Here is an 8,697-nt window from a genome sequence, read left to right as displayed (position 1 = left end):
GCGGGGTGACGGGTGGGCTGTCGTTCAGGTTGGGGTGCCTTGGGCTTCGCTTCGGTGATGCGCGTCTTTGCACCCCCACGTTTATGGCAAAAACCTTCGTGGGCGGTGGGAAACCGCAGGGGTTAAATCCTCGTGGTGGTGGCAGCAATTGGGGGGAGCCCTCGGATGGTTTGGGGGGGGGTGTCTCTGGGCAAACTGGAGGTGAGGGGAGATCTGAGCAGCCCTGCCCTCCCCGCGCCACGCACGGCTCTTGCGGCTGGATGGTGAGTCCAGTAACTTCAATGCGTGTGGGACGGGGGCGAGGGCTGCCGGCTTCGGCACCGAAATATCGGCGCTGGTTTTGCACCGAGTAGGCGGCTGCGAAGCAGGGGTGCAGGGCCCCATCCCGTCGAGGCTGCGGGGGAATCCCGCAGGGGTATCGCAGAGATGCTCTCGCCGCTGTTTTTTTCCTGACAACATAATAGTTGCTTTTCCCCGTCCTGTCACTTGCTGAAGCAGCGCACCGGATTTATCCTGGCCTGGAGGACGATTCCGGTAGTCGCTCCTGAATTGTGTATCTGTCTCGCGTGTGGGTGTCCAAGCTCTCCCGCCCGTGCTAGTCACTCAGCTCTTCCAGTTCCTGCAATTTAAAGGTCATTAAAGGTGGGTGGTCCGGCCGTCCAGCCCTTGGCCCTCTCTTTCCACTCGCCATAGAAGCATCTCTCCCCTCTACAGGTGAAAAGCAGCTTTTGCTGAGCGTAAGACGCGACTTGATGGCTTTGCAATCCCATGGCACACCATGCGCAATCGCAAGGCGCAGCTTGCGCGTGGTGCAAGGCTGGTATCGGGACTGGGGCCTCTGGGGATAGAGGAGCTTATTTTGGCTCTGATGAGCAGGATGACACGAGCCCACGTAGGTGCCCGGCCAGCCCGGCCCCTTCCCTGGCAGCTGCTGGCATTTGAAGGGCGGCTGCTTGGGCTCCTCTGCCTCGTTCGTCAGCTGAAGGGCCCTCCTGTCATGCTGCTAACCTGGTTTAAATCCCACCAGAGCTGCCTCCCCGCAGAGGTTTGGGTGATGGGCGTTTGTAATGCAAGGGTACCGCCGGTGGATCAGTTAGCTTCTGCTGGGGGGATTTTCAATGGGACAAAATGTTTGCACAACCAGGTGGTGTGATATGCACATTTCAGCCAGAAATGCCAGACCGTGCTAAGTTGTGCAGGGGCAGAGGAGCGCTCTGAGAACTGCTTTCTTGTGGTTACTGCTGAGAGTTGCTTTGCTTGTGGCTCCCTCCCATAAATGAATTGAAACCGGTGTGCAATGCCTCACGGGTTCCGAGCGGTCACTCCTGGTTTCTGAAGCAGGGTGGCCAACCCCGCTAGGTAGTCTGTGCCGTCTGGACTGTGTCGTCCTTTGACTCACTTTTATTTTCTAACAAGTAGCTTTTCCCCATTGCTTATTCAAGTGCCAAAATAATAACCTTTGGAACCACTGTCCCTGTCCCTCTTGGTTGGATCCTCCCTGGGATACGCATTTTCCTCTGACAGCAACAGATTGTTGCTTGTAAACAGCGATCACTACGAGAGGTCACAAATAACATGGGTCAGGCTGTGTCAGCACAGCAGGTTTCCGGCTATTATGGTCATTTACGTATCAGGCCATTATTCGATACAGAGCTGGAGAAGACCTTGAGAGGTCATTCAGTCCATCCCCTGCCCCTGCGCAGGATCCGTGATAACCAACCCCTTCCTGACAGATGTTTATCGTGTTCATTCTTAAAAACCTCTGATGACAGAGATGCCTAAGCTCCCTGGACAATCTGTTTGACATTTAGCAGCCCTGCCATCAGATTTTTCTCACGAGCTGAACAGAAATGTCTTTTCCTTCAGCTGGTTTCATGATTGCTCTTCTTTTTCCATTTATTGGGCACAGGCAGAAAAGTTCCTTCCTTCCTTCTTTGCAGGAGCCTGTTAGATATTTGGAAGTTGCTACCGTGTCTCCTCTTAGTCCCTGCTAATATAGATTAAACAACGCTGGCTCCTTTGACCATTCTTTTCAGGTCATGTATTCTTGGTCTGCAGTTGTTCTTGCTACTCTTTTGTGGACCGTCATCCTTCGTGAAGAGTGATGCTTAACCTGCCATAAAGGACTGAAGTTGCTGCCTTATTTTTGCTCAGAAGAATAAGGGATTCCTTCAGGTCTTTTACATACAATGATCCTGTTTATACATCCCAGTGTGTTTGCTTTTTACTTTTGCCACAGACTACTTGTGTTTAATTTTTTTTTATCTCATTGACCTTTCAGCCATTCTTCTCCAGAACTTTTCCTGCTTTTCATTCCTCATCTTGTATTTGCCTGGTTAATTATTCTTACCAAATCGCATTACCTCACGCTTGTCCTTGTTGAACTGTGTCCTTTTTTTTTCAGACTGCTTCTTCTAAAGTGTCAGCATTGTTTTGAATTCTGATCTTGTCCTCCCGCGTGCTTGCAGCCCCTCTCAGCTTGGTGTAGCCTTCAAAGGCAATCAGCGTGTTTTCTCTGCCATCAGCCACGTTGTGGATGAAAACACCGAGTGGTATCAGAACTGGGATGGGTTCTGGTGGAACCCACTTCAGTGAGGTCCTCCCAGTCTGTGCTCAAAGACCAACGACCAGTTCACCGGTGGTCTTCCCAGCAGTGGTGCACGCACCTTCAGGTGGCTCAGTCCAGCCCCTGTGTCCCTAGCTGTGTTATGGAGATGTCCCGTGAGACACTATCAGAGGTGTCTCTGAAATCTTTCTTTCTTCTCCCCTTCCTACAAGTCCTGGTACCCTGTCGCGGAAAGCAATAGGATAGATTTGATGTGATTTGTTCTTGATTAAACAGAGGTTAGCTCTTGCTCAAGTCCTCCTCGTCTTCTAAGTACTTCAACTGAAGTTAAGCTGATTATTCCATAATTTCCTGGATCCTCTTTATCCCCATCCCCTTATTTTTCAAAGACAGGCTTTATGCTCGCCAGTCCTCTGTAACATCAGCCATCCCCTGTGAGTAGCTGGAGACAATTCCCAGTGATCCTGAGCTCCTCATATCATGGCGTTCTGGGGAAGACTGGCAAGGTGTCCACATCGCCTCTGATAGGGAATAAAATGATATTAAAACACATGTAAAGCATTGCAAAGCCTGCCTGTCTTTCCGCTCTGTGTTGGGAGGACAAAACACTTAGTCGAAAGAAAATAAACCAGGTCAAACCAGCTCTAGAGCTGCTTTTCTGTGACCGATGCAAGGTTTGTTTACCCGCTAAGGGTGTTTTGCCATGCTGTGGTTATTAGTAAAGTTTTGACCTTGTGGTCTGCAAAAACAGATGCTGCCTCTTTCCAATTATAAACGAGGTTTGAAATAGTCTGCTGGAGTAGGACGAGAAGGGCAGCCTCAAATAGCACAACTGGTCACCCAGGCGGCCAATGTCCAGCATCATGGGGTGGTTCGGAGCTGGACCGCGTGCTGCGCATCGTGGTGGTGGGTGTCTTGGCCAAAGTTTAATATTCTCTTTTTGCTGATTTTAGGTTTAAGTACAGTTTAACTTTCAAAAACCAACAGCTGCCTTGGAAGAAGCTCTTCTGTAACCTGTCATGAGGTGGACCTGTAGGTTTAACTGTGGAGGGTGACGTGCCTTCGGAAGGCACAGGCAGGCTCGGGCATTAGCGTGCCCAACGTGGGGATTACAAGGGGTGTTCTACCGAGGACTCGGTAAAAACAAGAAGCTTTCATGACTTTGGATAAGTCACAGGTGCAGATGGGATGAAGGCAAACAATTTAACCTACCTGTAATTAAATTGTTGTGTTTTTTTTCTTTCCAGTGATGAAAACTGTTCAGTTCTTATCCATAATCTTTATTCTCGAGTGACCGACCAGCCATGTACTGTCTTTCCAGCCCTTCTCTTTGCCCCTTGCAGCCCGCCCCAGAGCCATAAATGCTGCACAATATTTGGTTTTGAAGTGTTTGGGGTTTTTTTATTTTATTGAATAGAAAATTCTAAACCTTATGTGAACCTTTTAGGAGACTCCCGACTTGTTGCCCCTTGGAAATGCTGCATTTTGAGGTTGGGATTGCACCTCCAGGGTACCGCTGCATAGCTCAGGGTGGGCTCTGTAGCAGCGCTGCCTGTGCAGGCTTCCCTGGCAGGTTTTTTCCCCCTCAAATTTTAATGATTTATAGCTACCCACTACCAGCCAGCTCCAGGTTTCCGTTGTAAAACCACAACTGCAGGCACCTCCGAACCTGTAGATTTGCTTGCGATGTGGGTGACGGCTCTTTGCATAGTGGCTTCACACCTCTCAGATCAGTTTTGATTGTGCAGCATTTTAGATGCTCACCCCGTGGGAACCGTTCTTCCCGTGGGCGTTGTGAAAGCGCTTCAGAATAGATGTGCGACGGCTTCAGGAGAGACTCGCCACTCGCATCCCGGGTGGGTATCTCGATGCACGGTCTGAGCGCGGGGGTCTCTCCCTTGACTTGCGAACGTGGTGGGGAGCGGGATGCTGGGGTGTTGGTGACGGCGGGGCACCGGCTGCGGCGTGGACCTTGCTCCGGTGCCCGTTGCAGCGGGGCAGGCTCAGGCAGCGTCTCCGTAAAGGAATATTGCTTGTCCGGTGCTGTGCGCGGCGGGATGCTCTGCTCGCTTGGGGTGTTCTTCGTGGGAAGCAGACTTTGTCCCAGAGGGATGTTCCTCTGAGCGTGTTTACAAAGTCGTCTTATATAATGCATAAAAGCCGTGAACGCTAATCCGCTCTGGAAGCGGGAGAGTCAGAGCTCGTGATACCGCTAAATACGAACCGTATCTTGCGGCATGCGGGGGTTCCCGCTGCTTTTTCGTTTCTGTTATCTGCACCGGCTTCGCTTCAGGTTTTTGTAGTTTCTTTGAGGTCACAGGCTGCAGCTGGACCGGTGCGAGTGAACGCTCTGGTCTGAGCTGGGCTCGTTTCACTACAACCCTTGGAAACGTTTGCCGGGAGGAGAGACGGCGGCAGCAGACCCAGCGTGTGCTTCTCACGGCTGAGGAGGTGCAGGCGGGGACCTGGCTGAGGAACCGTAGAGTTTAGCAGTCTGTCATTAAAATGCATGGCAAATAAAAAGAGAATTTCCGAGAGCCTTTGCTCGGCCTGCATGGTGCTCAGCAGATGTTATGTGGAATTGGTGGCCGGAATGCAGCACCATTTGTAAAATTATCCTGCATGTGATTTGACCAAATTCATCCCAAGTGCAAGGGACACCGTACAATCTGTTGATATGCTTTCATCAGAATAAATCTTCCATTGTCTGGAGTCACCTGTATTTCTGTTTTTATTTCTTTGCTGGTTTTGCTAGGTCTTTAAGCTGGGCTCTTGACTTGTGCTACATGCGTGCTTGTCCATGTGCCATTGCCGCTCCAGCGATAAGAGTTGCAGTTGTGTGATGGAATTGAAGTTTCTGGAAGCGGAGGCTTGGATTCGGGTCCCTGCCATGCCGTATCCCTCCCGGTCTTGGGAAAGTCAGCCGGCTGGTTTCATGCCTCAGTTCCCATCTGCTCTCTGGGGACAGTGACATCTCTTGTCACAGGGGTTTGGAGGACACAGCCGCGCTTCTGCGACAGCGGGGTTTGTGTCAGTGCGTAGGAGAGGAGCAGGCAGAGCAGGTTAACACCCACCCACCCAATTACATCAAGTACTTATCTTGGTTTACTTCTGTTACAGAACAAAACCCTTTCTCATTTGTGGTTCCCTTTGATTCATCTAAAACAAATCATTGATTTGTGCTTATATCCTGAATGTTCATTGATTATTCACTTAGTGTTTAATGTACAATACATCTATAGCTGGCTAGTTTAAGTGAAGCTGCCAGTCATCTCTAGAAAGCTTTGAAGCCTGCTAAGTGATGGAGAAATTGCTTTAGCGATAAATTGGGCAAGGCTGCTGGCAGGCTACTGCAGGTAGGCTTGTGTTATCTGTGGTTCTCCCTGCTCACAAAACCCAAACCAGTCACCAAAGTACCAATCTCTCAGTTCCTGGTATAAAGAAACACCAAAAAATAGCCGTCCTGGGGCGCCTGGCTCAGCACGGGCATCCACAGCCACCCGGTGCTTTGCAGGAAACCTTTGCAGAGGTGGGGCTGAGCCACCTGCCTAAAAGTATTTGGAGACGAAGCTTTGTTTCACGTGAAGATTTTCCGTGTCGTTATCATGCCGATTCTAATGTTGACGTTTTGTTTTTTTCACGAGACAAAGCCCAAGAGATCGGCGGGGCTCGGTGGGTGGAGAGGGCTGCCGCGGCGGCAGAAGTCACTGGTCAAATTAAAGGATTATGGAAACTATTAAACAAAGGGCTTCAGCAGGGGCTGGGGCTGGGGCTGGCAGGTTAACGCTGTTAGGAGGAGAGGCTTTTCGGGGAGTGCTGATCGAGCGTCTGCTTAACGGCTTCCTGATTCGGGGAGAGGATTGTTGTCTTTGATGGAGGGGAATGCATTTTTTTCTGCCTTTTTTTATTTGAATTGAAGTGTAGGGGGCTTTTTAATCAGCAACGCCCTTCTTGGGTTTGTTTTTGAGCTCACATGAGGCTTCTCTTGCAAAGCAAGAAAACCTGGGAGGGGCAGATTTCTGTTTTAAATCATCTCTTTCTGCATTAATTGTGGCACTGGCCTCTTCTCCTTCTGTTTTTGTCCCAGTGTCAAGTCACATTCGAGTCTCCAGGATCCGTGCATTAGCATGGACGCATCTCTGATGCACAGACACAGCTCCGTAACTCCATCTTCCCTCCTGCCTGCCCCTGCCTTGGAGCGACTCCCCTAATATTTAAATATTCCTGCCCTCCTGCACTACGTACAGGATAAATACTCACCTAAAGGTTAATCTGTATTTTGAAGTGACTAGACACGTTTGTGCAAGATGTTTTCATTCCTGCTTATATTAAAGTGGACAGCAGTAGCATTAAAATGTAAATCGTTGGGCTTTAAAGAAGCTTCTGTGCAAAAATTAATCTCCACCTGTCTTTTATTTTCACTATGAGTTTTGTTGCATTGCACTGTCCATTTACCTGTAGCTATAATTGTTGCACCAGTGGTTAGGACCTGGTGGTAGCGGGATGGATGCTGAACTGGGGGAAGAGCACGGTGTTGGCCTGTGTCAGTGCCGCTACCCTGGTCCACACTTATTCCTCAATGAGCTTTTAGACCATCCTGACCACATTTTCAAGACTACCTTAGAGCACGTACGTTTTTCTTCTCTCCCTGTGATGCTGAGAGCTTTCTGGAAATAAGGTTTAACCTGGAGACCCTTTTTTGTCACTTGCTGCTTGTACGTACGCTGCAATAAATCCTCTATGTATTGTCACTGCTCCAAGGAATTTCATGGCTTAGATAGGAGGCCTGTGGTACCAAAGAAGTTGTGTAGCCTTCAGAAGCCCTTGTAACTAATCAAAGAAACACTTCCAATACTGAGATATGAGCTACCTAAGATATGTGTAATAGCACTATATGTTTGTATAGCCTGTTTTAGTGAAAGCATCGTAGCAAGACTGACCCTGCCAGTACCAAGAGCTTCATACAGAAGAAGATGGCGAAGTTTTCTGAGTGAGAACTAAATTGCTTTATTCCTCCCCAAAAGACGGGCGCTCAGGGAAGCAAAGCTGCTCTGCAGTGTCCCCATGGCGTGTCCCCGTGCTGGATGTGAAAAGCAAGAACAGTATGTGACCATAGGGCTTGCCTGGTGGATGGATGGACCCGGGTGGCGTTGGACTCTCTCAGACTCAACTACTGCCACAGACAAGTACCTGTCAAATGAATTATTCAGTTGATCCTGGCGAAAGTGGTGTGGTGGTCTCGCCTCCCTCCTCTCTGTGCCCAGACTGTGATCTTGTGCTTTTATTTGATCTTGCCTTTCGTGTTTTAGCTATTCCTTTTTCGTGCCATGTCTCGTTGCGCTCTCTCCGGAGCTGGCTTTGATATCTCTTCTCTTTGTCTTCCATTTCCCTCGGTTTTCTCCCTTCCGTCTTCCTTTGATGTTGCAGAAAATGACCGGGATGGACGTCTTCCCACACGTCTCTCCCTCTCTTAATCTTGTCCAGTTCAAGTTATCCACCATGTGAGGAACTCTACCAGATGCTCACCTAACAGAGTGGCTTCGTTAACTCCAAGCAATGATTTGGGGTAGAAGCTGGTAAAGGTTGGGCTGCCCGGGGAGGAGGCGATGCTGGTCCTTGCACCGGGTGTCAGGGGTCGCTCTGAGACCCTCTGGGTCCCAGGAGGGATGGCGAGGCAGGGTGCAGCCCCCCCAGGACAAACCGTCCCGGTTCCAGAGTGGGGACGTGCCATGGGGATTCTTGCACGGGCATCGCGCGTGGGCGGCTGGGAGAGCTCATCCCGCCCCTCGCGGATGGAGCTTAAACTAAATGGAAGGCGAAGCAAGAATCGTGTTTAAAAGCAGATTAATTTGGTGACTTTGAGGAGCGAGAGGTATTTAGAAAAAAAATTGGAAATGCAAATTCTAGCTGAGCACAAACTTCGTCATTTGATGGCTGAAAATCTCTGCTTTGTCGTGCCAGGGAAGCTGCATGAAACATGTATTTTCCCTGAACTAAAGAGCTGACCTGGGTGGGGGAGGTAAGTACCCAGAATGGTGGATGAGCATAATTAGGACATGGATTGTGGGTTGGCTCCGTATAGATCAGTTTGTGTTTCGTTAATGTCTGGTTCCACCCTGTCTGTCTGTTTT

This window comes from Haliaeetus leucocephalus, unplaced genomic scaffold, assembly GCF_000737465.1.
Source record: "Haliaeetus leucocephalus isolate CR32 unplaced genomic scaffold, Haliaeetus_leucocephalus-4.0 Scaffold656, whole genome shotgun sequence".
Lineage (NCBI taxonomy): Eukaryota > Metazoa > Chordata > Aves > Accipitriformes > Accipitridae > Haliaeetus > Haliaeetus leucocephalus.
This window is presented reverse-complemented; position numbering follows the sequence as displayed.